The sequence below is a fragment of the Falco naumanni genome, chromosome 8 (genome assembly GCF_017639655.2).
Source record: "Falco naumanni isolate bFalNau1 chromosome 8, bFalNau1.pat, whole genome shotgun sequence".
Classification (NCBI taxonomy): Eukaryota; Metazoa; Chordata; class Aves; order Falconiformes; family Falconidae; genus Falco; species Falco naumanni.
The window spans coordinates 38,585,901-38,610,346 of record NC_054061.1 but is presented as its reverse complement, the minus strand read 5'-3'; the positions used below and the strand labels follow the sequence as shown (position 1 = coordinate 38,610,346).

The following is a 24,446-nucleotide window of genomic DNA, read 5'->3' as shown; positions in this document are numbered from 1 at the left end:
CAACCCTGATTCCTCTTGCATGGTAGGAGTGCTCCCACAAACGCATGGGCACCTACCGAGTCTTCCAATGTGCTCCTTGGTTTCCAGGGGATTTAGATCCCTAGACAAAAGTTAGATTAAAAATCCCTTTGTTTAAATGAGTCCAGATGCTAGAGAGTCTGGCTCCTTGGAAAGGGCTGGAACTGCCTCCCAGCCCTGTGACACAGTGGGAATAGGAAACGGGCAGCATCCTCCTGACAAATATAAGAACCCACAGATCCCTTTGACATTTACACTGACAGGCTTTCCCTTCATGTCTGGTACCCCTTGACCAGGGCAGAGGGATGAAAGCATTTCAAAGCTCACATAGATGTTTAAGAATTTTATTAGCAGCATCAGCCAGCATTTCCACTTGCTTTGTATTTGCTGTTGGAAAGTAATAACAGCTTTGGAGAATCTACTCAGGAGAGAAAACAGCTCTTCCCTAGGCACCACGCCGAGATACTGCTTTGAGTAACAACATTGCATGCAGGAATGGAGTGGAAAGGGGCTGCAGCCCCAGGAGGAGCAGGGGTTCTTAGGCTAGCCCATGGAAAGTGCTTGGATGGAACAGGACGAATGAAAGGGAGGTGTGGTGTGACTACATATCAAGAAAAGCCTCCAGCTGCTGGTCTCTAGCTGCCTATGTCAAAGCCTCCTAGGGAAGTAACTTGATATTCATCTCCTGGGACAAATAAAACAAGTACTGGAAAAAATACAGGGAAGAGTCTTGCGTTGGCTGGGGACAAGGCAGACCATTCAGATCTTAACCCAGAGCACAGAGCTCTCCTAGGGCAAGAGAAGTATTTGAAGGTGCACTGATATTTACCTCTAACACAAAGGAAACCCCAGGCCCCTGCAGTCTCCTGGCTGTTGAGGAACAGGAGCTACTCCAGGATTTGGGAACACGCAGGGCTGTGCTGCCTTTGACTCCCTACCAACTCCTAAACCAAGAATGTCATTAGTCCCATTTCCCTGGTCCAGTGTCTGCACCTCTTTTGGGTCTGACTCATTTCTGGAGGTGTGGCCATGGCAGAGAGAGATGGAGCCAAGAGCTGAGGGGACAGAGCATCTTGCAGAAACAGGTCCTCACCCCACAGCTCCCCTGATCTCACGCAAGCTCTGTCCCACCTCTGTCCTTGCTCAGTGGTAAAGGCAGAGACCACTTGTAGGGCATCTTGGGGCAACACCAACTCTACCTTTCTGCCTCCAGACAAATCCCCTTGCCCTCCTCAGCAACAGCACAGAAGAAAGACTGAGGAACCAACCCTGTTTAAAGGTGTCCTTTACTGCTAGCAGCTACAGATGAACATCTCTGGTGACCATCACAGCTGTTCGACCCATAACGGTACTTAACCAAGAAGCCATCAGAAAAACACAGGGCCTCGACTCAGAATATTTAATCATATGCTTTAAAGCACGCTACCTGTAAAGGCAGGTGTGAGAGGGGGTGATCTGGATGATCTCACTCCAAGGTAATGCGATGAGCCCTCCTGCACTGTTGCAGCCCTGCTGAGACAGCCGGGCAGCCTGGCAGGTGGGTTTCCCCTTGCAGGACGCTCCCACAGCAGCAACTTTTTTCCATCTCTTCAGTATGTTTATATGTACCAGCCTGTGAACACAAGCAGTGACATGCAGCCCACAAGCAAGACCTCTTCCACGACCTTCTGTCCAAGCATCACTGCTCATTTCTGGCTTGCTCCTCTGGACCCTCACCAATTTTTGTTACAGAGAAGGAGCTGGACTAACAAGCTCTCCCCTTCCTTGCTGACGTGGACACCTTCCCCAAGAAAATGCATGACAAAAGTAACAAGGGGGGGGCACCACTGCCCAAGGCTGTATAGTACTTCTACCCCAAGAAAAGGTCACCTGGCAATCCCACAACCCAGCACCTCCTGGAGCCCCCAACCACAAGCAAACAGATACCATGCAAAGAAGAGGGTTCAGCTAGAAACCTCCAGAGGTCCCCTTCAGAGCTGGAAAAAGTAGCTCAGGGTCTGTTCTGTCCAGTTTTAAATATCTCTAGGAATGGAGATCCTACAGCCTCTCTGGGAAAAACCACTCTCCTTGTGAACTTGTTTTCTTTTTACTGAGACAAAACTTTCCTCATAGCAACTTGTCCCTATTGCTTCTTGTCCTTTCATGGTGTCCCTCTGAGAAGAGATCTGCTCCATCCTCTTGAATCCTCCCTTTGGAGAGTCAAACACAGCAATTAGCTCTTACCTTCTCTTCTCCAGATTGATTCTCCAGCTTGCAGCCTCTCCTCATTGCTTGCTATCAGATGCTAGTTATTAACCAGAGCTTTTATTAAAAATTGTGGTGTCCCACTCAGCAGTAGAGTATGATTTTGTGTTTATAGCTCTGTGTCTATTTCCAAGAATATTTTACTGGCCTGATGTAGAAAGCTACTTAAACCTTAAAATGAAGTCATCTCTGCCACAGAATACAATTTGCTAATTAACCCTTCACAAAAACACTACAGCCAAGATCTCAAAGCATGAGCACGAGCATAGACCAATGAAAGGACAGAGGGCTTTTAGGAAGATAACAGGAGGGATCCAGATCACGGATCACGGGTTTGCCTGGACATCAGAGCTGCATGAGCCAAGTTCTATCACACTGCTTTGAAAGCAAGTCGACATCAAAGCTGAGGACGCTCCCACTCAAATAAACTAAAATTGGATTTTAAAGTGCAGCCCCACTCTGCAAAGCAGCTCCATAAAAATGTCATTGTGGGACTTCCTGTTTATTGTCTCTTGCAGACTCCAAATGAAACCCATCCCACCAGAGAAAGCTGTTTCCTAACGGGCCTTCTGCAAACACAGGTTCTCCTCCCTCACCCGCCAACTCTAAATCAACAGGTCCGAATCTACATCCCCAAGCCCTATGCAACACCCTGGATCTTGGTATATCCACCCAGCCAGAACCTGCTAATCCGCTTTCTTGCTCTGTGCCACATCCACCGTTGTCCTCCAGCATCTGCCTCTCCCATAGGTCACTGTCCTGGCAGGCGCTGCTGGTGTGGCTGCAGGGGGGAGCAGTGAAGAGCAGACACAGCCTTTATCTTAGGCAATAAACCAGCTACTCACTTTTTTACCTACTAGAACAGCTGTGAGCTGGAGTAAAGCCTACTTACCTTCATTGCTGGGATTTTTCAGAAGAGCCTGAGACCCAGCAGCCTGTGAACTACAGGCATTCAAAGGCAAATGAGTACATGATTTCCTACCCCATTTTTAACTCTCCCAGCCTGCAGCAAGTACAGCCCAATTCTGACCCTTTAAAGGAAGCAAATGCACAACAACTGGTGCTGTTTTTCCATAGTGTCTTTTGAGAGTTGAACCACACTTTAAATCACTTTGATGATGCACACGCACTAATTTGTCCTGAGAACAAAGAGAAAGCGTCGCCCCAAAAAAGAAAACAGAAATATCTGCTTCACTTCAAGCTTGCCTTTTTTAAAAATTTGCTAGTTAAATCTTAAATCTTAAACCTCAGCCAGGCCTAAGGGTGAACAGTGCACATTCCCAGAAAGAAAGCGACTTCATTAGGAAAATTATGTCCTGCAGCATGTGGGACTGTGTACCTGCCAGCTGGAACAGTAACAGGTAACAACGTGAATGCATGGATGCACTAGAGCTGTGAAGGAGCAGCAGGCACCATCTGAGCACCTTGAGCAGAGCTGCTCCTTGCTTATAGCTGACAGGCTGGAGGAACAGCAGCTCTTCCAGGGAATCAGCTGTCAAGGTCCCAGGGCCAAAGTGGACCAAAGAAAGAGGAAGATGTCTTCCAAAACAGCACGAAACAGACACAGGAAACAAAGCCCATAAAAAATTACTTTTTGTATCTCTCCACATGTAAGGTTGAAAAATAGCTAAACAATTTTTACCTATAAGATCATGCCAGTACCGGTCAGGAGACAGATGTAGCAAAGAATAAAATACGGTGTTAACTGGCCAGGAGAAACGTTACGATGCAGCCAGGCGAAGAGGGGAGGAAAAGGGGCTGGGTAAGGTGATGCTGCCTGCTGGGAGCCCAAGCAGCCCCCGCGGGTGCCCCCCAGCCCCGGGGCGGGCGGTGCGGTGCGGTGCGGGGCGGGGTCGCGCTGGGCTCGCCTGCCCCCTGCCGGCCGCCTGCGCTCGGCCAGCCCGGCCCCGCGTCGGGGTCCGCACCGCGCAGCCCGGGCGGGACTGCAAGTGGGGGCGCAGCGGGAACCGAACACAGGCATGGCAGAGCTAGAAACCGCAGTGGGTACAGAAGGGGATGCAGGGCCAGCTAACAAAAGAAGAAAGATCTTCTTGCCACTTCTACCTCTCTGAGTTACCCAACATCTCAATGCAACGAGCTTTTTCTAGCTGGGGTTCTCAAGATTTGGGTGTCTGTCTTCCTGCGGGAGATGAACACGGCTTTCCAGTGCTGCATTAACGTGCCTAGAAGAGCAGGAGATGGATGTCAGGAGGGTCTTGCCATCCTGTCCAAGCAGGACTGCGCTGCCCCATGGAGAGGAGATGGGGGCGCAGCTGGCACTGTGAGAAGACGTCCAGCTTTCAAACTCCTCCAGCCACTACAGAAACAACCCCCAGCCCAATGGCTTTTGTGGGCCAGCCCGACCCAGCAGAGCATAAACACAAAAGATCTCCTAGGAAATAGCTTCTGCATCTCCCAGTTTCATGGGATGGGGCAGGGCAGGGAGTTGCATGGGAGCCAGCCAGGATTCCCGTATACACACACAACCAGCAGCCTGCACACCAGCTCCCACAAGGTTTAAATCATGGCCTGTGGGGAAATGTCGGCTTCTCCAGACGAACTATTCACATTAAAAAAAATTCAACAGTAGTGTTAGGCACTTGGAGAGTTTTTATAGCAAGCTCAGCACGATCCACATGGCACTGCAATATCCCCTCTTTCACCTGCATCCTCCGAGACAGGTAGAATCTTTCTTAGGACACCTCACATGCACCCCACTGCTGGGAATTTGCTAGAAAACCCACCCTGGTGTGGCAGAGATGGGACCCAATCATGTGGCTTTTTATAGCCAACACTGCTCCTTGCAAAATCACCACGGTTGCCCTCTGCACCTGCTTTTCTCCACAAAAGCAAGTAGATGCACCCAGTCCAGCACAACGGTAACTTCTCACATGAAGATGAACGGTGTCACCACATGCATGTTGCCATTTTGCCAGCACACACAGTCATTACTCAAAGAAGGGCAAAAAGCACAGTGAAGAGTATGAAGTGCTCGGTAAACCAGTTCACCACATTGGTCTGAACTGGGAAGAGCAGTGAGAGATCAGCCTGCCAAAACCTCCACTGGAGTCCTTCCAAATTACCCAAGCCAGCCAGGACAGCGCAGCTTGGCCAAGAAGTTGATGGGATGGGGTGTTTGCAGGCAGCTGGACTTCCCCTGTGTCTAGACTGACTTGGTGGGGTTGGGGCAGTGTTGCACTCCATGACTCACCCCAGGCACCTGGCAGCATGGCAATGGCCTCTGCTCTCCCCTGCAAAACCCAGCAGCTGGAGTGGAGGAGGTTGTGTGCGTGATCCCAAGGAGAGCCAGTCTGCAGCTGGGCCTGGGAGCTGAGGTGCTCTGGCTGGGGACCAGGCAGTCTGACTGCAACGACCTCTGCACCCAGCTCTGAGGGCACAGGCAAACCTGCTCCATCACCATTTCTGTCCATGCCCTGTTCTGTACCTAACTCATGGGATGACAGGGGACATGACTACTCTACCTGAGCTTGTCCCCAACATGGGACTCATCTGCTAGCCACATTGCTTGCATGTGAACACATGCCCCACATGAGGCCTGGAGCCATGCAGCTGAGATCCAAGACTTGGTTCACGTGCTCTGGATGATCAGAGAGACACCGCTCCGGTCCTGGGCAGACACCCAGAGCCTGAGCCCTCTGGCTGGTCCTTTGAACATGAGCAGGTCAGAGCTTTGGGTATCTGCTCTCAGACCCACTCTCAAACTGGCAGCACGGATGTCACAGCTAGCTTGTGGCTGCCACAGCCTAGTGTGAGCCCAGAAAGTCTAGCAGGGTTGTACTTCACACTGGGACAATAAAGCCATCATCCCCTGGAATGGCAATAAACTGTCCCCTGAAAAGAACAGCTCTGCTGGTGTAACTGCACTGGGGACTCCAGCGAGCCTAGCTAAAGCCACTCACAAATCACAGCACCCCCCACCCCTGACCCGCATAGCTCTGCGGGTAAAAGTCTGTACCATTGCTCTGGCCAGAAACATTAGACATAACAAATGTATTTTTAAAGCAAGGGGGAGGAACATTTTTCAGGCCTAGGGGGTAGAGGATGTTGGCTTGAACTGCAGGATAAAGTTCAAGGTCAAGTCCTCCTGCATGCAAACCAGCTCCTCCAGCAATGCTTTGCACCACCGCCAAGTATCAGCCCCTATTCTAACATCTTCCACACAAGTACCTTTCTGCTTCGGGCACACATGTATTTCTGAAAAATATCAGGCTGTACATCAGTTCTTCTCCTAGCTGGTAAAGTTCTCAGGGTAAGGATAGTGTCCAAATAATACCTGAAAACCACGTGACAGAGCCAGGCAATGCTGCCTTTCTCACACCGAGATACGGGTGCATCGTCCTGTGCTTCTCATTCAGGATCCCAGTGGAAGGCCTGGCCTTCATGATTCTTGTTATCACCTCTCTTCCAAGACTGGGACAGACAGATGAACAGGTAGACAAACAGATCATACATCAGGGAAATGGATCACATTTAGAGCACCTCTGACTCTTCACCATGGCTCCATCCCACTGGGAAGCCAACCCAAAAGACCCTGGGTCACTCTCAAGGGACATCTATACAAAACCCCTTTCCCAACAGACATTGCCTAAAGCCTTATTATTTGTAGTAATTGTCCCAACCAACTCAGAGGCAGTCACCCTGGGGTGGCACTTGGTAGACGCTCGGCAGGGCTGAGTGGAGCACCAAAGCTGGAGGGGGAAGCTCTGGACATCTCAGGGGAACATGCTGTCAGTGTGGCAGCATGCCAAAGTCAACACTCGTGCTGACCTTCAACGGCGAGCAAGAAAATCCTCTAACAGAGACCATGCCACAAACATCTGTGCTCTTGTCAAGGCCAGGTGAAATTAATGTAAGGGCTGCTAATTGGCTTCTTCCTGAAACTGGTCCAGGGACAGCAGTGTCGAGGATTGTGTGGTACAGGAGGAGCTCACCAGTGTGCTCCCCATCCAGGCAGCCTCACTTCTGCTGCTGAAACTATCTGTTCACCAGCTGGGCTTGCAATGGGTCACTTTTAGGCCTCCCAGATCAGCCAGGGTCACCCCATCTTCAGCGAGGTCTTTCATTCCAGGACTCTCCATTTGGAGATCTGGTGGGCTGAGCCACCCTGTCCTCCAGACCGCCCACAGAATCCCACCAGTGGCTGGCTGCCTCACAGGTGCCTTCCCTTGACAGCTCATCTTGCCCTACAGACACAGATCTCCTTCAGCTGGTGCCTGGTGATTAGAGAGCTGCTCCTGGTGCCAGGTTCTCCTCCACTGCCTGGCTGTATGCTGGGACACTCTGGCTTTATGTCCAAATTTTTCAAATATTTTGCTTTGTGGTTTTTCCTGCAGCGCTCCAGATATTTTGCAAAAGGCACCTTATAAATTGACTCAATACATACACATAAAACACCATGTTTAATCCTTCCTTTCACATTCTTCTTTTCATTATTAAAATGTCCCCAACCTACCAACTCCCTCCCCACCCTGTGTTTAGGTCAGGCCAGTCCAACTTAAAATACTTTTGGCTTCTACAGGAAGACTGGAAAATTACTATTTTATTTCAAGGAAGCTTGTTTTGGACTAAAATCAGGCCTTGTAAATGGCTGAAGCAAAGAACGCCTGTAAGGACTATCACATCAGGTGCACAAAATAACAAAAGCATGGTGATGTTTTCATGCCAAGGGGCTCAGTCCCATACAAGACCTCCACTCTTGAACCCTTCCTCATTGGGGCATCCTGAATGGGAAAAAAGTACATAGAAAAGAAGAAAAATTCTCAGGAATAGAGAGTCTAAGGGACACCCAGACATGGGTTGAGCAGTGTGGGTACAGCTTTGGGGACAGGCAAGACCTGCCCACACCAATGGTGGGTCTATCTCCCTTGTATGGGTCAAAAAGGTGCCTGACTGCAGTGAATGACTCCTAAAAGGTAGGTTCAGCCCTTCCAAACACCAGGTCAGATGGGCACGGGTTTGAAATTAACTTTGGAGGAAGATCTATCAAACCTGCTTTGGTTTCCTCATCACCATAGTGTTTGCATTATATACAGCACTGGGGATGCTCAGCCACCCAACAACATTCTGCTTTTGTCAACCTCCAGCTCCCATCTTGTCCTTGCAGCCCAACTGTGCTCAGCGCCAATGGACCATCTCCAGGCCCTCCATGTATTAAAGAAGTAATGGGACAAGCCAACAAGGAGAAGAAGCAAAGGTCAAATTGTGATGATAGCAGTTTAGCCTGCACTGGCCCGTGCTCTGCACCTCATAGGTTTCCTCCAGCAGCTGAAAGATGGAGACAGCAAAGTACTAGAAGAGCATTTTGTACACCACCAGATAATACCTGAGTGTTCAGGATCTCCCCTGCCACCAAATGACAGAGCCTCATCTGAAAAGTGAGAATTAAGCTTTGTTACTTGCACCACAGTCACAGGGCACGGTGGGAGACTCATGCCATCCACAGGGGCAAGGGGCACCCTCATCTGACAGGTCTCTGGGTGACAAGCCCCAGAAGATAATATCCATGCTCTCTGAAAAGCACAAAAAATCTCTTCAGCCAAGAGGTCAGAGCAGCTGAGAGACCATGCTAGCTGAGTTTTTGTTCTTGGAGCCCTAACCCTGTGGTTTAACTTTCTTAAGATTCCTTTAAGGATCACAATGTTCTGGCCAAGAGACCTTTGGGACCTCTTGGGTAAACGTGGGCATTTCTTGTATTCATTACCAGCCTCTGGCTGCATTAATACCTTAGCGATTTCATCACAGGCCTCTCATGCCTGTTAATATGTCTTTTGGACTCATTTCAGCCCACAAGCTTCCCAGTTCCACAGCTTTGCTGAACAGCTTTGTCCTGTTTCAGAAGGAGCTGAGCACTGTGGCCTGGAGGTTAAAGCCCTGGAGGCCTGTGCATGGGATGGCTGGCCTCCATCCCTGGCTTGCGGCAGCTCGGGCACCCCTTTTGCCCCTTCCACCCCACTGAGCCCAATGGAGAAAACCCAGGAGCAGCAGGGTGACCTGGCCTGTGGTGTTTGTGGGAGCAGGGATTACCTGTGCATGGACGCATTTGTGTGCACCTGAAGTTCTCACTTCTTCACTGATAACCCAAAATATCATGGCAGCAGTGAGGCCAGGCACCACGCCAGCTCAGCCAGGCACGTCCAGCACTGGTGAAGCTTTACTGCAAGACCTGAAAGGCAGAGAGATCAGATCAGGCTGTTTTGTCTGATAAATGAAGGTATAAACCCAGCTTTTGATGCAACTCTATTTAAGGATGGCCACGGGCCCAAATGGAGCTTTGTTTTCAAGGTCTAAAAGGGGAAAGACCTAAAAGTCCTTTTCATGGGATTTTTCAGGATTTTTCTTTGCAGAAATAGTTTGGTCCAGGGGTCAGGGAGAGTCTGTAAGCAGAGCCAGAGATAACGAACTCGAGCCCATGTGCTCAACAAAATCCAGGCCTTGAGAAGCGGGCATGGCAATGACCTTCAGTGCCTTCTGTGGGAGGAAGGTGTGCAGAGCAGATGAAAACTAGAGTCCAGTCCCTGCTCCATGCGCTCCTGAAGGCTTCCCTGCCCATCCACCAGTACAGTTGTCCTCACGTCCTTTCCCTCGGAGTTGCAGAAAAACTGGAGTTCATATGCAACCTGGGGTTTGTCACGTCTGTGCAAACAAATCCCACTAGGGCCAAACCCCCAAGGCTTGGGTCATGGAAGCTGGCAACTAAATGAGTCGGGCTGGCCAGCCCGGATGAACAAGGTTGTGGCATTGTCACCAGGCTGTTTGAGAGGGACCTTCCAGGCAGCTGGCTTTGGTGCCACCTAAGCATGGAGGTTTTGTTGCTCTCTAAGGCTTTTAACAGTGGTTTAATGAACCATTAGCCAAGCTGGTCAGGAAGAAAGGTTGTTAAAATGTTGTTGCTTTTCTCTTCTACAAAAAGTCATTATCCATGACCTCTTTTTAACATGTTGCTCAGATTTAGGGTGAAGAAGCAAAACCTCCAAGGCTTTCTGCGAAGGCACAGAATTTTTTCAAAAAAGAAAATAGCCTCATAGTTGGGGTTATTTGGTCGGTTTCCCATGAAAAACCTAGGAAAAAAGTCCTCAGAGAGATGTGCTGTGTTGAAATGCTCAGTTTCACAGAAAGGACTGGTTTTCATTGTAGAAAAACAATTTCTGTAAGAAAATTAGAAGCATGTCTGATGAGATAAGTCATATGGGTTTGGTTCAATAGGAGCTACTGGATCTGATATTCTTATGTTCTAATCCTGTCACACTCTTTCTGAAAATGTCAGTAAAGGAACCTGCATCCTATAACCAGGTAACTAAACAAAATTGACATGTCTTTGCTCTTTTCATTATAGACGGGGATTTGTTGTTGTTCCTGAAGGCCTTAATTTGCAGTACTCAACAGCTTAACAATTTCCCCATGCCTTCTGCTCATTAATTGCATCAGTGAAAGGAATGCATTTGATTTATATCCATCTATGTCAAAAAACATCATGAGTGACACTTTTTAATAGGAACAATGTATTCAGCAATAAAAGAAATGTCACAGTGCTTTTCGGGATGACAATGAACTGATAGATCTTGGAGTTTTCAAAGCAGGGATAAGGTAAACTATGGTGCCAAGTCTGAAGCCGATGCCTTGCCAAATCCATCATAGAAGTGCAAATTGGTGAGGAAAAGCAATGAAGGATATGAACCTGTTACTTCACTGTTGCTCCAGACAGGATCTCAAATCACCTTCTCCAAAACAGCTGGCTCAATGGCACACACATCCTACCCAAAGAGAAATCCTTGAAGAAAATCTTCAGCCATGGTCCACCCAAACGCACCTTTTTTCCCCAGCTCCCTTCAAGGGAGTACAGGCCTCTCCTGAGTGTGAGCTGCAGGCGATGACTTCAAGGACCTTACCTGTGGGTAGGAGAGCAAGAAAGGAGGAACTGTAAAGGATATCGACAATTCTGCAGGCCCAATGAAACCTTTTACAAGGCCAGAGATGCTGATAAAGTGAATTACTGCTATCCAAAATGTACAGCACCACTCCTGCCCCCACGTTTAAGGTAAGGACCAGAGGCTGCACTAGGCAGACAATGTCTGGTTCAAAAGAACTATCTGACCATGTTTTTACCTATCAGCAAGCCCACAAGATATCTCGATCTGTTTGCCTTTCTTCCCATAGACGTTACTGCACAGTTCTGATTACTGCAAACATGTCCATACTGGTGGCTCTGGAAACTTCATCCATTGGTGCTTAGAGGAGAAGCTGGCCAGCTGAACCAGCCAGCCAGGAACAGAGAAAAGAGGAGCCTGTCTTTTACCAGTGCCCTCTGCAGACACATTTGTTGGGCTGAGTTTTGGAGCCGGGTGTATACAGCTCCAGTATACGGGAAATAAAATGACTGAGAACAAAAGATGGAGGGGAGGACAGGTTCAGAGATGTAAGTTCAGATCTGGAAGTCTGACATTAACCATTCAGCCCATCAATGACACAGCCACAGGGTGACTTGGTTGAGGTAATAATTAAGCATATGGAGAAGAGAACAGATAGATGTTTTTTAGCCTGACAGACTGCACCGTAATGCAATCCATAGCATAGCAGCAAAATTGGCCAAATTCAGTCTAGAAATAAGCTTGGTAGAAGAAATCACCCACTGGCACAACTCACTGATGGCTGTGATGGCTTCTCCGTTACTGATAGTTAAGAACAGCGGGTGGGTATTTCCTTATAAGATCTGCTCTTGCAGTCCTGGGACTATTCAGGAGGCTGGATGATCAGTGTCCCCTTCATTTTACTTCAGCCACTGCTCAGCCACCTGTCATGGACCACTTGAGATGACCAAGACAATCAGTTCATCAGAATGAACTGATGACCTGCATAGTGGTGAAGGACTCTTGCTTCAGCACCAGGTTCCTGAACAATGGAACTTGCTGGTCAGGTATTTCTCTCCCTCTGCCTAACCCATCAGCTCAGAAACCAGCCAGAAGAGACCAAAATGATCACTCAGTCTGAACTCTTGCACAAAACAGACCGCAGAGCCCGCCCCAGTAATTCCAGTGTGAATACACTGCAGCCCTCCGGAGACACTGGGAATACAGGGCTGGAAACAATAACTTTGAAAGAGCAATAAAAAAAAAAAAAGGGAGGGGGAGGGGGGCAATAAAAGTCATGATGAGTCAAGGAGGTAATTATGTGTGATAGCAGGGTTTCTTTGGCTGGGGACCAGCAAGAGACACTGTCTGCATCCAACCCCTGGGATAAGCATGACAGAGCAGTTTGTGCTGCAGAGAATTAAAAGTCTCCAGACAGGAGAAGGGCAGCAATCCGAGGTGGGGTCGAGCCTAACTCAGACACACACAAGTCATTAAGCTAATGCCTCTTAGCTAATTGCACACACAGAGACATATCCTGCAAGGAAAACAGCCTGAGAAAAAGCCTCATGGAACAGGCATTAAACAAACGCATTAAGAAGGGGAACAGTAATCCTTTTTCGATGCCAGCAGGGTGTGAGGCATTTCTCATCCGCAGGACTGCAACCATCCAATCACGCTCAGCCCATGGGAATCCCACAGAAGCAAGACACTGCAAGAAGCTACAAGCCCCCCATCATTGCTTTGTGTACAAAGGCTCAGGGCAAAGAGGAAGAGATCTGGCTGATGATACGTGTGTGCTGTTAAACATACCTCCCTGGAAAGGACCGTGAGCCCCAGGTTTAGATTTAGTAATAAAACCCTGAAATGGGAGCAGAGGAAGGAGGCCAAGACTTCTGGGTATTGTTTGCAGCTCTGCCCGTGTTTGCTCAGTGATTCAACCCATGTTATTGGGTCTTTTAGAAACAGGCCATGAGTCATCTACACCATTGGTTCCTTCCCTCTCGAGAAAACCCCCAAACCAGGAGGGTGAGGATGGGGAAACAGCATTTTTCTTGATGAAACTGTTCAGCCTCCCAGGTTGCCCTATCTTTTCTCATACCAGGTATCTGTAAGCCTCAGTCTCCTCCAGAGTAGAAATGGAGGATACACAGCCTGATGCCCTCAGACATCAGTGCTTGAAAGGTAGAACCTGCTGATTTTTAAAGCCAAAGCCAGAAGGGACATCAGGAAGATAGTCTGCTTTCACTCCTCCAAGCAGTGTCAGCTCTCCTTGCGCCACTTCTGACAAGTGTTTGCCTAATCTCCAACTTAGAACTTACTACCACCTCACCTCCACCTGCAATACTACCTTATTGCAGGAAAGTTGTTTCTAACATAGAATTCTAGAATTTGGTAACTGGAAAGGACCTCTGGAGGTCTCTGCTCCCACCCCAACTCAAAGTAAGGCCAACCAGAGTTACCTGGCCAGATGTTGTCCAGCCAACACCTAACCTGTATCTCTCTTGCTGCAGTTCCAACCATCCCTTCTTGTCAGGTCTGCAATTGGTACAGAGAAGCCTTTCACCTTACAGCAAAATCTTTTGTGTATTTAAAAAGATGTTTTCAAAAAGCATTTCCTGCTTCAGATCCTTCAGCCTTTCCTCCTAGGTCATGTTTTTGAGACTGCTGATCTTTTATGCCTGCCTCCCACAGACAAATGCTAATCTCCAGCCACACAGATCCTGGAGCTGCCAACCTCATGAAGATTACTGCAGCTGTAAATGGGAAGAGTTAGAAGCACGTGCCTCCACAGGCTTCCTCCATGGAGAGGAGAAGACAAAAAAAGGACAAGCAGAGCAGAAACAGTTCATCGGATGCTCTGAACACCAGCCTTCCTTTGGTCCCCTTCTCCTCACATCTCCAACAACCTCGAGCATGAAGACACATAAAGACCCGCGTGCTCAGTTCAGCTGTTGATAGCTGTAGTACTTCTTGCTGTGCCAACAATATTGCATGCCCCAGCTCTTCCCCAGGGCTAGCAGCATAAAAGCGTGGAAAAACTAACTTAGGAGACATTACTGTTACTGTTTTCTAACAGGGCCATGCTAAACCCCCTCCACCCAGAGGAAAACCCTTTTAAGCCATTTACAAGCCAAACAGTCCAACTGCTCATGATGAGATGGGTTCCTCAAGATCCAGAAAAGTTAAGACGAGTTCTCCCTTGGCTGTAAGCCCACTCTTGGATATCCTCTACTCTGCAAATCCCTTAGCTGCATCACCCCGTCCTCTTCTCAGTCCTGCCCTGGGAGCTCTGCTTCACCATACTTCTTTGCCTGTCCCCATGCCCCAGAGCATTTCTCACCTTCTCAGCCACAAGAAAACCCCTCATTCAACTTCCCACATTCTCCCCGCATCCCCCCCTCCCCAAACCCACCCACATTTTAGGACTGAGAAACTCCAGTTGAACAGGAGGTAGTTTAGGAGAGCAGGGCTATGAAAAAAAAAAGGGCTTTGCCATGTTAACTAGAGGCGCCTGGCAGCCAACAGCCCAGCCCCTGAATGCGCAAGGAATTTTGACCTCACAGTGAAATTTCCTAGAACTTTAAACCTTTGTTGTTGTTGTTGTCGTTGTTGTCGTTTCTTTGGCTCTCTCCTGCTTTTCAATTTTCCACTTGGCAACCATGTTGAAATGATGCAAGGAAGCAGCCGCTGCTTAACTGCAAATTATTAATTAGATGCCAAGGAGTCTCTGCATGACTGCACGCAGGGCGAGGGGGCTGTGTCCTACATTACAAAATCAACGGACTGCTTGGCATTGCTTTTCTGCCCAGAGATATAATTCGGTGGCAACTCTCCATTTGCTCCAGAACTGATTCCTAAAAGAGAAGGCACTTGCACAGTCTAGTGGAGGGAGAGAGGAGGAGGGAAAACAAAAAAAGAACTCTGCCCTTGACCAAGGGCTGATCCTTTAGCTGTTGAAACTCTTTCCTAACAGCTTCAATCTCTGTTAAAACAAATACTAATTGTTCTTAGCTAGGGGCTGGCTATAAATAGTCCGAGTGAAGACATTCTGCTGAAAAAATACCAATCTGATGAAATTGAGAAAGACTTCAGGTGTTCATGGCTACCCAGCTCTCCAGGTTTTCCTCAGACTTACTGCCAGTCCAGAGGGAGCTGACACCCCTCTGCTGAGACAGTGTATCTGGCCGTGCGCATCTTCCCAGCCTGCTGCAGTGCCACTGAAAGCAGGTTTGCACAAGCCGTGGCTGAAGGCGCTGTGGTTTCCAAGTGCTCTACGTACACTTTGCCCTAGACACGTCTCTGCTCAGAGGACCTCATAGCTTAAATACTCAAAACCAACAAACATCCCGGGGGGGATCTGTTCCAATGGGTAATTACCCTCATTGTTAAAAATTAACAACAAAACAATAATTGTAGTGAGCTGGGTCTTTCCTGCCTTTTATAGCAACATTCCCACAGCTCCACGAGAGAGATTGTCTAGGATTCATAAATAAATTTTCACCCCAATCCAGGATAAATCCTTGGTCAACTGTTTCAGATGCTTTCCCAAAAGGGAATGGCCACTTCCCATGTGGCTCTAGCCACGGCATACTTTCCTGGCATGCATATCTTGAGCAGCAGGACCAGGGGCTATGATGATTGTAAGAGTAGAGCTCCAGACCGTACTTGTGCACCCAGAGTTGCTGCACCCCTTATTTTCTGCATGTTTTAACTTACAGCATTGCCTGGCCTGGGAGCCTTTGGTCTCCTCTGCCCCTCCAAGAGGTTGGCTGGCAGCAGATGGCCCAGGGCAAAGGGAGGTTCAAGGAAAAGTGTAAGCATGTAAAAAGCAGCAGCCAGCTCATCTTCAAGGGGGTAGGCAGAGGTGACCAAGGGATGGACTAAACAACCCCAGCTCCTGCAAGCCAAGCTGATAACCTAGAAGACTGGCAAAGGCCTGATGGGAAGGGTGGAGGGATGTTGGTCAGCTGTGATGATGTGCATCCTACAAAGCCAAAACAGCATGCTTTGCTTGGATGTTCCACAACATTCTGAGTTGTGGAAAGAGTTTTTCAAACCACGCTCATAGCAACCTTTTAGACATTGCACTTAGAGTTATGTAAAATATTTTCCCTGCTTTGGTAGTTGGCAAACTTTGTTTTGTAAGACAAATGGAATTTATTAATGCCAAATATTTATCAAGTCTTTGTACTTTTTTTTCCAAGGGAGCAGAAAAGTTGACCAGGAGTCTTTCGTCTCTGTTGGCTTCTGAATTTTAAAAATGCAGCTGATTTAGGGCAAGACCACAAGTCAGAGTCCCTCCCATTTCTATACAACCCATTTTTCTGCAAGTGATGGCAAGTTCTTTCTTTAAAAAAGGTACCATCTTCCTGCAGCGATGACGGGGAATGCTCCTGAAATGTATTCTCAAAAGCTTGGGTGATCTCCATCCTAAAGCTGAACAACAGAGATAGAAGGCAGCATGCAGGGTCCTCTGTGCTCAACTCTTCACAGACTGGTAAAACAAGAAAATATTCCATGCCTCAAGGATCTCACATCATCCAGGAGGGTGCATATAAGGTGAGAACATACCAAAAAAAGAAGTGAAGTAGTGGGAAAGAGGAGGGCAGTACATTGGCCAAATGAAGTTGCCTGATCCCCCATGTACAACTACTCTGCTGATCTCCACCCACTGGAAACAAAAGAAGTAACACAACTGGCAGCTCTGCCACCATGCCTAATGCCTTGGGTTGTTCAAGTGAGCAACGTGAAATGACTTACCAGTGCTTAAGGTCCATGTTGTAAAAACCATCACTGCCTCAAGCTGCTAAGCACCGATTGATTCAGCAATAATAATCTAAACCAAGCTCTGGGCAATGGGCAGGCTGCTGATGGGCTCAGATCACAAACTAGTTTCTTTATGCTTCCATACCTGTCTGATGTGTTTGCCTTCTGTCTTTTCCTTTGACTGTTTTCTTCTTCATTTTGATAGGTATCAGCATAGTCTTCATCTGAGGTCCATAAAGACTATCATGGCATACATAACGTTTTTGTCAGAGATAGACCTACTTTGGAATAAACACCTCGCTTGCTACAGGAAGTTGCATTTACTTCTTTCTTATTCTTCATGCACAAAAAAGAATAGATCTTCAGCTGACTAAGATTAAAAAATATTTTTTAATGCCTAGATTATTTATTTGTTCCCCTTCTTTCCTTGCATGACTTGGGTCTACTCTGAATTTAAGTTTTTTAAATGTTCCCTTTACAGATTTGCTTTTTAATCTCAAATCCAATTTGTTACGGTTTTAAATCCAACGTCTTGAATGAAAACAGATGTGATTGACAGAGACCAAGATCCTATCTTCAAGCAGTCAATTCAGCCTCACAGCTGGGATATTGGAAACAATTTTGCTTTGCATCAAAACTTCTCCCTTCAAAGGTGAGGCCCAGTAGTAGGTGGTGACTTGGAAGAATTATATTCAGTAAGACAGGCAAGTGCCCTCTTGGTCCACCACTTAGCATCTCCTACAAAATAATATTTCTTTGGAGGAATCAGGTCCTCTCTCCACACTTTCAAAGAACTGGAACTGTTCCAGAACTGCCTGAAGGGGAGAGCAAAGCACTGACTTGCAGGACATTTGTCTCAGGGTGGGCAAGTGCTACAGAATAAAATGTTCTTCTTACAATATGAGATTTAATCAAAGAAATGGAGAGGGGTCACAGAGCAAATTCCTAAAGCCGAAGTCAAGAGTTATAAATAAATCCACCCTCGTGTAGACAGATGTACCTTCAGAAAAGCCCACTGAATCAAGGCTGAAAATATTCCATTCTGATGAATAAAACACAAAAAAGAAGTCATAACTAACAGGAGAGCTATCAGGTCAAGGAGGGGCAGTTCTCCACTCTCCAGCTTAATCGGCCCACTTCACAGGAGTGGGCAAAAATCACAACACTCAGAGCAGAGGGAGAGTGAACAAGAAGCCTGGACTACCCTTCCAGCTGTCTCAAGTATGGCCTCTTCTGTGCCAAGGTCTGCCCTTGGCTTTCCAGCCCCCCTCTCATCCCAGACTGTCATGTGATGAATGCAGGCTCCGTGGCCCATAGCTCAATTTCCTCTGCAGCAGCTCCCTGCGTCCCCTGCCGAGCTCCCGTGGCTCACAGTGACAGGGCATCGCAGGTCGGCTGATTCAGGTAGGTACTCGACCCTGAGCACAGGGAGGGGAATCTAACAGCCCAACCCAAACACAAATGCTTGCTCCCAAGGTGCCTCCATCAGATGACCGAAGGTCAGGAGAGCATGTCGGGAGGGAAGGCCCAGGGAATCTTTTACGGAATTTGCATTTTAAAAGCGCTGCCCAAAGCCTTGACTGGTGTAACCTCGCAATAGTGTGCTCATAATTGCAGGAAAATAAGAAGCCTAGGCCAGCTCTCCCTCTGCAGCTGTGCCCGTGCACACCACAGCAGAGCGGGCGAGGGCAGCTCCAGCCCATTTTGCCTCCTGAGAAACCAGGTGGAGGCATATTGCCAGCAAAGCCCCGGAGGTGCAGCCCCGCAGGGCTGACTGTGCTCTTCCCCTGGCCACGCACTTTCCCACAGCAACACTGCTTACACGCTGGGTCAGGAGGTGAGTAAGAGAGGACAAGAGAAGAAACAAGAGGTGGGCAAAGGTCGAGGGAAAGCCAGCCCTTTGACTCTCCAAATGCATATCCAAGACTGTCTCCGGTGAAGCTCAAGGGAGGTTTGTAGCCTGACATATGGATGGATGCCAGAGTCCTAGGAGAAGGTTTTTTTAGGGACACATTGGGGTTTCAGCGATGCTGCGCTGGCTTCTCCCCTTTTCTTTGCTTTGGCAGTTTCAGATGCCAGAGCAGCACTGCACCAGCTCCAGGGCTGCTTCTACACCAGTATAAGCACTGGGAGGGGGGAACAAAAGGGGAGCACGACAGCCTCATTCACTTGCTAATAGGCTACTGAAAGAAAGACATCAAATCTACGATTGCCATGCAAGGATACAGTCCAACTGACTAAAAACAGAAAAAAGCAAGACAGGGCAATGGAGAAGAGAAAACGGATTAGGTTTTCCAGAAGCACCCCAAAATCCACACTTCCAACTCAACAGGAGCCCCAGGAGGCTGAGCAGGGCAATGACACCAAACTGTTGAACACCAAACAAGCACTTTTTCAGCACTGGTAAGAAAAATCCTTTCTTGCAGAGCTGCCATAGTTCACATGCTTGGAGCAACAGTGTACAGAAAGGAGAAGGGTCGGGTTTTTTTTGGGAAGAGAGGGAGGGGGGGGGAAAGGAGCACAAACTGCACTGGGAAAGCCACACCGATGAGCTTGTTAACATTTGAAGAGACTGCTTGGCGTGATTCCTTACACAGATCCCTGCCAAGAATTTTCAAGAGGAAAGTATATTTAGCAATCCAAGGCATGCCAAAGCCTTGTCAAGAGGAAAAAAAAAACCATTTTGAATATGTGGAATAGCAATTAGACATTTTCTAAGCAGCCATTTTCAAAATGCATCCAGGCATCTAATAAGGGCACCTGAGGCATATCCACAACTCTGCCACACTCCATGCCTCAAAAGACATCCGCTAAGGATCGAATACTTGGAGGAAGGATATGTTACCAATGACAGCTGCCCACTTCCAGAGCACTGGGGCTGGTTTCAAGCAGGCGATTCTCTGTCACCCTGAGCCACTGGAAATACACAGTCTCATGCTACCACGTATCACTTTGTGGCATCCTTTAAGGAATCGTTTCTCCAAGAAAAGCTGTGAGCCACACTGCATAACTAGGAAGCAGAGAGGTGTTGCCTGCCCACTTCTTTCATGGCAGCTGGACCAGCAGCTCAGCGATGATGCTCTGTTTCCCCAAGTGGAGCTGCTGTACATCCAAGTGAGATGAGCAGCAGGTAGAAGCTAGGACAATATGTAAAATCAGATGGTCCAACACTCTGAACTCCAAAGCTACTAATAAACTTCATCACTAAAGCTCCTTTCTTTCTAGGGAGAGACCTAGAAAATTGTCCCAGGACAGGGTATAACTGCCCCAGGAAGATGGCTCACCTGCATCAGTCACCCAATCTCCCTGGGAGGCAGCATGGTGGAAGAGGCATGAAGGATCTCAGGAAGGCAATAGGCAGCCCTTGACTGTACACAAGGATGAAGGCAGCTGACCACACAGTAAGGCCAAGACGTTTGCTGTTATAATGGAAGTTAGAAATCATGCTGGGATATGCTCCTTAAAACATGGTGCCCACCACTTACAACTGTCGGGCTATATTACAGTCAAATCCCTAAAAAAAGACACAAAGCCAAAAGGGAATACCTGCACATGGGCTAAGTTCACACCACCTTTAAGCCAGGATGCACAGAAGGGACAGCCAGTGCCTGTGGGTGAGGTTTCTCACCGCTGTGAGCCCTAAGCCCTGAAAGACAAAAAGTCTTTAATATGTTGCATAACACAAACACATATGGTGCCCCCAAGGCTTAGTATCATGATCTCCTAAAGACCAGACAGACCTGTCAGTGAGCAGGAGGTAGCAGGAAACACAAATAGGGTAAAGCCAAAGCAATTATTTTCTTCTGGAAACAGGTAAATGCTTAACAGGGAAATCAGAATGAGGACAGTTGCCCCGAGCTCCTTCAGAGTTTGGTTTCCAAGTTCCTTTGGGCCGAAATGCCACTTTAGTTACAGCCACCATCCCCTTAGGTTATATCCTTGATCCTGAAAAACAGTCCCATGGAACTGTTGGATTGCTCTGAGAAAGAGGTCCCCTCCTCACCTGTTCTTCAAAAGCAACCAAGATCAACCAACCTGCTCAGCCACATCTACAGAACATTCAGTCCATTCAAAGCTTCTGTTTCCATCAAACCCTCCTCCAATTCCCACAGCTGTAGCAATCCAAGGGGGTCAGACACTGCCGTAAGCTCACACCCTCCAAGACAGGTGTCAGCTCTTTGCTTCTATGGCATCTGACAACTGTATCCAAGTTCCTGACTAAGGCTCAACAACAAATAATACAGAAAAGAGTAAGTGAAATTGCTAAGAATTCCTGTTTTCACCTTAGATTCCCCGAGGAAACAACAAATTTTGGGGATTACCTGGTTAAATCACATAGTTGTTGATACAGCAAATACTCCTAGGATATATACAGGGTTTGGACAGAGCAACGACACAAATTCAGCTCCGTTACAGGTGACAAGCCACCAGAAAATCCCTGCCTCCAACCTCCCTATTCCTATTTCTACCTCCTGATCCCTTTTGGCACAGACTCCTGTTTCAATCTAAAATCACTGCCATGTTCTATTTTAGGGGGGAAGCATGAAACGCTGAGCTAAGAAGCTATAGTAGGCATACAGGTGAACGAGCAGAGGAAGGGAAGCTGAGAAGACGCAGCCTCGCAACACGGAGCAGCAGAGCGGCAGTGTCGCCCGCTGGCCGCTCGCAGCATTGCCAGCCGGCCGTGCTCTGGCCACAGCATCCTTCCTCTTTGCTGCCCTTTCCACCTTCCTCCCTGCTCTCATTTTGGGCCAATGTGCGGCATTGGCAGCCCTGAAGGTTCACCGGCACAAAACACCTCTGCTCAGGAGCAAGCCGGGGTACCACGGCACTCTCGGGAGGGCACAACCCAGGAGACCTGCGGGCACAGCCCTCCCAGGGATGTAGGTAGGAGCACAGTCCAGATAAAAAAAAGTATCATCTCACATCCTTATCTTCTCTTCCTATTTCCACTCTGCTCAGCTTCCACACTCCACAAATATTAATCCTAAAGGTAATTAATAGCTTCCTCAGCAGGAAAATACCTATGCAATCTCACCCTGGAATAGCAACATAAAACATATACTCTGTATCTGTTAATGGCTACTTCATAGCAGTCGAGTGGGCTTTAATTAGAAACCTGTACTTCAATTGCAACCTCTGCATTAATGCAGGACACACAGAGGCGCACAGAGTCACGCCGCAGCACCCAGAACTGGGAGGGGAGAGGGACATGGTAATGTGACCCGAGCACACTGAGTCAAGAATAAAAGGCAACGTGCAGAACGCTACCCTGCTTGTGAAGGCAGTGAGAGCCGGTAACACATGCCTCCACACAGCAGCTGCCACAGCCAGCTACGAGCCTTTGAGACAGCAGGTAAATCTGAATTTGCCAGGAGCATGCCCACCAGCTTGCTGCTTACATCTGGTTTTAGCAGCTCAGTAACTCCAGAAGAGGCAAGGACATGTTTAACCGGGTGACACCCACAGCTGTTCCAAGGACCAAGCAGTACTTTTCTCTGGTAGATCAGTGAGGCAACACAGACTTTCCTGTGCGCATCTATGGCCCCTGTATCACAGCAGATCCTTGCGAAGTCTTGCTCCAGTAGGCACAGCTCACGCAGGTGATGCTGGAGTTTGGACCTTTTCTGCAGTGTTTCCCCCTCCCATCCTCAGGTCCATCACCCAGGAAGCTGGGCTGCAGTTGCCAAGCTGTTCAGGTCTCCCCTGCCTCAACTGGCTGCATGGTGCCTCCTTGTAGAAATGCAGACACCCCCCCCAGCAACCCAAGCCCCTCAGAACCCCTTCTAGCAGCAGAGCTGTACAGCCACACTGCCAGCAGAACCTTCCCCAAGCACATAGAGTGTTTTACCAACAAAGGCCTTCAGACAATTAAGTAGCCAGTAAAGTAATCAGTACTCACATGGTTTCATCACAATTTCCCAACAAAAGGGCTCATGTGAAGACACCTTTAGTATAACGGAAGTTGTCTTTACTTTGATGCGTTTTAAGAAGCATTGCCATAGCTCACAAACCTTCTTGGAAGGTGATGCACAGATGCATAGCCAATACCTCCTGAGCTCACTCATCTCCATGTGTGCTGGCAACTGGAGAGCTCCCCCACATCCAATTCGTCCTCTCCCTGGAGTCCCAAGAAGTACACAGCTGTTTCTGCACATCCAGTCTATACCAGCTCCCCAGACCTTCCTTGCCGCTGAGGTTTCCCTAAAGGATGGCGCAGTTACCTACAAAGCAGCTCCTGGACCACACTTCAGAAACTTATGCCAGAAGGTAAGCCAAAGTCAGGGGCAGTGCCCCTAACAAACTCACTGAAGCAGGCCAGCAGCTGCTTTTCAGACAGCGGAGTCCTACAGTAGCATAAGCCATTCTCACGCACCATTCACCCTACCTTCAGTGAGAGCAGCCACCAACAGGAGAAAAGCTGGCTCCTTGAGCTGTTCCAGCTATGCACACACCAGTACGCAAGGCATCCCCAAGGAAACAAAGTTCAAGCCAGCCTGAAGATGGCAACCCAAGAAACCTGGTTAGCATGAACCAGGACCAGCAACAGAAGTGCCCAGGACTAAGCTGGGAGGTCTGACAAGTACCTGGAGTGAAAGCTGCTGTGGGCACGTCACATAAGAAAAGCAGCAGCAAAAATGAGTTGAGCTAGGAGTTTCTTGAAGCCATAGGTTTCCTTCATAACCCAGCTCTAACAGAAGACACATGTGCAGGAGGCCATGGTGGTGTTCATCTACATACACAAAAACGAGCCGTACCTTTTAAGGAGTCACCTAATGCCACCTCCACTTTAAACCTGTCACGCAACTCTCTCATCATGCACTACAGGCAGAACAAGGTGAGTCAACAGAGAAATACGCAGTGACCTCTCTCCCAGAAACTGTTCTCATCACTGTTGGGAGGTGACATGGAGGATAGGCAGGTTGACATGAATGACACTGATGCATTAATTTACTTGAGTATAGGAAGTTTAGAGCACTGAATTAAAAAAAAAAAAAATAGTTAGGAAATAAGTTCATGGACACTGCAGTCAAACTTCTGAGCCACAGCCTTTTTGCAGCTTGGGAAAAGGTTCCTACTTTGGTCCAGTTCTGAATCTACCTTTCAAAGATGTCAGGTTCATTAATGATGTTACTGCTGTAGCTCATCACCACCCAAATTCATTTATAGCTTAAGCTGGAGCAAGAGCAAGCAACCACTATGCTACCTGCTTATTATTTTTTCCTCCAGCAACTGTCAAGGTAGTTAACAAGACTCGTTTTCTGACCTGTACTGTTAAGGATGGGAGACCAGTCACCAAAAAAACCTAGACAAAAACAGAACTCAAACCAAATCACAACTCACCTGACAAGCCAACCATAAGAATTGTTCCAGCATCTTGACAGTCTAAAGGGATGATCCGGAGGCAATTATTAACTCAAACAGCAGCCTTTCCTCCAAGACTCAATGTCCCATGAATCGGCTCAACATGAAAATTGGTTGCTGCAACTCTGTATGGATTAGACAACCTGAACATAGACACGGGAGCCTGCTATCAGACCTAGGAAGACC

At 48.0% G+C, this 24,446-nt stretch overlaps 1 long non-coding RNA gene across 4 annotated transcripts; it reads right to left on the bottom strand.

The window, feature by feature from the left end:
- Positions 1-348: 348 nt before the first annotated feature.
- Positions 349-24,446, bottom strand: LOC121092323. Of its 4 annotated transcripts, none has more exons than XR_005829265.1 (4): positions 24,240-24,446; positions 10,958-11,168; positions 6,557-9,445; positions 349-4,445 (listed from the first exon to the last, which is right to left on the bottom strand). It is a non-coding gene; the product is annotated as an uncharacterized LOC121092323 (long non-coding RNA). The 4 variants fall into 4 exon arrangements; XR_005829264.1 differs by having other exon boundaries at positions 349-8,650; positions 9,307-9,445; XR_005829262.1 differs by having other exon boundaries at positions 349-9,445.